Consider the following 3,803-nt stretch of genomic DNA (forward strand, 5'->3'; position numbering starts at 1 on the left):
TTGTAGATTATACGTACACGAGGGATATCCGATAACAACAATGGACGTGATTACCTCAAAATAACTGGTATAAGAAACTATAATTTACATTCGTAACTACACGTGGTCTTCAATATCGACATCACATGTTCCATTTTTTTTAATAATAATAATAATAATAATAATAATAATATTAATATTTCGAAATGTTATAGTACTGCGGATTACTGCAGACTTGAAGTAGAGTACCTATTATAGACGAATTATTGCAACATAATGGTTTTATAATACACACATATGATTCTTGTTTGTAACTTTGAAAGCCAGATAAAATGTTTGTTCAGTGTTTGTCAAGTTCCTTATAAAAATGAATTCGTTCCGTTCTTCGTTCTTTTTTTAAAAAAATGAAATCCGTTCTGTTCCTTGTTCCTTAAAAAAAAAAAAGAATTTTTTCCTTTGTCGTTGCATTGGAAAATGAACGAGTTCCTTTTTTAGTTCCAAATAAAATAAAAATTCTTATTTAATCATTTATGTTTTTTTTCGTTTTATGCATACTTCTTTAATTTTTATTTATAATATATTACTACAAGTAGGTACATATTTTATATGTTTATGTTATATCTTAATATATATAAATCTCGTGTCACAATGTTTGTCCTCAATGGACTCCTAAACCACTTAACCGATTTTGATGAAATTTTGTACACCGTATGTTATTTGGTCCAACTTAAAAGATAGGATAGTTTTCATCGTGAGAGGAGCAACCCCGGTAGGTGCTAAAACGGGAATTTTGAGATTTCAGGTCGAAATTTTTGTTTTTAAATGGTTGCCATGAGTGACGTCGTATAAAATGATTCGTTCTATAAATTTCAATACAGAATTATAGTGAACATTTAAGTCGTTGCCACGGGAAAAAACAAACTATAAACAGATATTTTATGATTCACATTTGTTTTTAGTAAAATGCCGCCAAAAAAGTCTAACCTCGACAATGCGTATAGCAATGAGGCACGACGCAAACGTGTTGTAAGACATCATGAATCGGCTAAAGAAATTGTTGCAAGAAACGCAGCTCAAAGAATCAGGGCAGCACAGAGTTGTGCACAAGAATCTAGAGAGCAGCGTGATGAACGTCTGCGACAAAACATTTTGAGAACAAGAGTGGTGCGTGAACAGAATATATACACATTTAGAGCCCAAGATGGAGCGAGACAGCAAAGGAATCGCATATTAATATTAATACCCGTGTATCATTTTTTTCGTCTTGCATTCGAATATGCTCCAGACATAAATTACTCTGCACATTTCTAATATTGCAATGGACAAAGTATATGAATATTGTCAGGCCTTAAAATTCCGCAATGAAGCAACCGGCATGTGTTGCGCATCAGTAAAAGTGGTACTGTTACCTCTTTCAACTCCACCGGAACCTTTAAAATCTCTTCTTGCTGGTCATTTGGGGCAACCAAAATTTGCGATACCAAACCTAATGGACGTAATTTTGAAACCACATTTAAAATACAAGGCCAAGTGTATCATATGATTGGGTCGTTGTTGCCGATGACTAATAATGACCCAAAGTTTCAATAAAGAACTTTGTAATTTACTCATTCATTGCAGACTATGTTCTATCCTTAATCCTGTGGGTTATTATTAGTGACATTATATGAATATTAATGTTCACTATACGTGAACATTAATATTACTGTATGTTTACTATACGCTATGATCTCCGAAACCACTAATGAACTACAAATAAAAAAAAAAAAAAAAATGTCTAATACATAATAACAATAATACACGGCCTACGAAAATGCAAAAAAACAAACTAATACGCGGGCAACGCCGTGTCGGGACAGCTAGTAGTATTATAATTTATACATATTTTATGAGATATTTTTAGCTTATTTTTTTATTTTTCATAATCTCAAGAGCACCCTGATACTAACAGCGCCCGGGGCAAGAGTACCCCCCCCCCTAGATCCGGCACTGACTATAAATATATAAACAGATCACTAATTGTTTATGCTAAGGTAGAAAGAACCAGGCCCGGACTGGGACAGTACCGGCCTACTATTCTAGGTAAGCAGGCGGCCCACAATGCATTATTTTGGGAATTTTTAAATGTATTTGTCTCACAAAATTGATATTTGGTAAGATTTAAAGAGATTAGAGGGGGGGGGGGGGCGGACTTTCTTATAACTTTTATATTCAACAACCATGATAAGTTATATGATGTTATCCATAATCCATGACCCATGATACTATACAAAATAAATTTACTTTGTACTATTAAGTATACCCTTTATAATAATATATAATATTGTATTATATTTAGTTTAGTAATAATAAAAAAAGAGATAATAATAATTTTAAGTATATTTAAGATAATAATTTAGACATAAGTGATGATGAAGATTTTAAGTAATTCAATAATATCTTCCAGTGATACTTAATCCAATATTCACTACTACTTTCATTCTGTAAATCCAAATCAATACTTGCTACACTATCATTATCGGCTGAGTGTAAATTATTTGTAGGTAATACATCTTGTAGTCTAAAAATACCCTATGTAAAAAGTTAAAAATCTAAAACAAACCAATAATATGATTTTATTTGCAGTAGGTATAGAAAATTTCAATTTTGAATAACTAATAACTATAGATTGGTCATTCATTAATATTTTCACCTTTACTGGTTTTGATTCATTTGGTGCAGACATATTTGATATTTTTTTGCATGATTTTGCAGTAACTTTTAATTGTAACTCATTTTTTAACCTTTTTTTTTTCTGCTCCACCCTTGAATACTTTTTTTAGTAACATTTTTTTTTAAACAAAGTTCCATACTGAATTTTATTTATTTGTATATTTAAAGATTATCGTTCACAGACTCACAGTTATTTATTTACAAAAACAAAATACAAATAAAATGCGTAACAAAATAATTTGTTAATAGACAGTAAAGTAAACTGAGTATAAGTGTATAAGTATAAGTACTAGGTAGTAAATTTGAAATTTAATAAACATAGAAAATCAATGAGTATCTGAACAGTGAAACAGTGAACAGTCAGTGGACGTCCCATGTGACAATGTGACATAACGATAACGTGTTATTACTGTTATCATAATACGTTGCTATTACTTATTATTTATTTTATCTAAATATCTATATAATATTATTGATTTTAAACAATATGATATAATTTGAACTGGACCAAGCGACGTCAATATTTCATGACATAGTTGATAAAATATTGTTTATTCCATTGACACTCAGTAAAATCTAATTTTCGTTAAAGTTGTTGTCATACCATGTTAATTATATCATAGTGCTATCTGTTCACTATTCTGTAATCTCAGTAAAGATTTTTTTCACGGCCACGGGCCGTGGCCTACTACACAGCCGCGGCCTACTGTGCTGTAGCACAGTAGCACAGTGGGCCAGTCCGGCCCTGATTAAAGTAGTACCATGAAATTAAAGTTAGGTACCACATTCTACGGTATAGACAAACCTCACAGATTATACTTTAATTCCAGCGGATATTTCTGAATTATATTATTGAATTTTAATGATTTTATGTATATAATAATAAAAATAACAATATTAGGAAATAACAATAATAATAATAATAGTAATAAAGTTTCGAGATTTATAAATTATAATAATATTTATATGATCCTCGAAAAGATGATAATTTAAAAATGTTGTGACTGCAGTTTATACGTTTAAAGATTAAAAGTTAAAATTTACCAGGAATAAAAGAGCGCCGGGGTAATTAGTTTTTAAATAATTTAATAATGTACATGACTTTGTATGAA

At 30.5% G+C, this 3,803-nt stretch overlaps 1 long non-coding RNA gene across 1 annotated transcript in view; it reads left to right on the plus strand.

The window, feature by feature from the left end:
* The window catches only part of LOC115034399, a 35,522-nt gene that overhangs the window by 20,141 nt on the left and 11,578 nt on the right, over positions 1 to 3,803 (plus strand). The window lies entirely within an intron of this gene.

The sequence above is a fragment of the Acyrthosiphon pisum genome, chromosome A3, assembly GCF_005508785.2.
Source record: "Acyrthosiphon pisum isolate AL4f chromosome A3, pea_aphid_22Mar2018_4r6ur, whole genome shotgun sequence".
NCBI lineage: Eukaryota > Metazoa > Arthropoda > Insecta > Hemiptera > Aphididae > Acyrthosiphon > Acyrthosiphon pisum.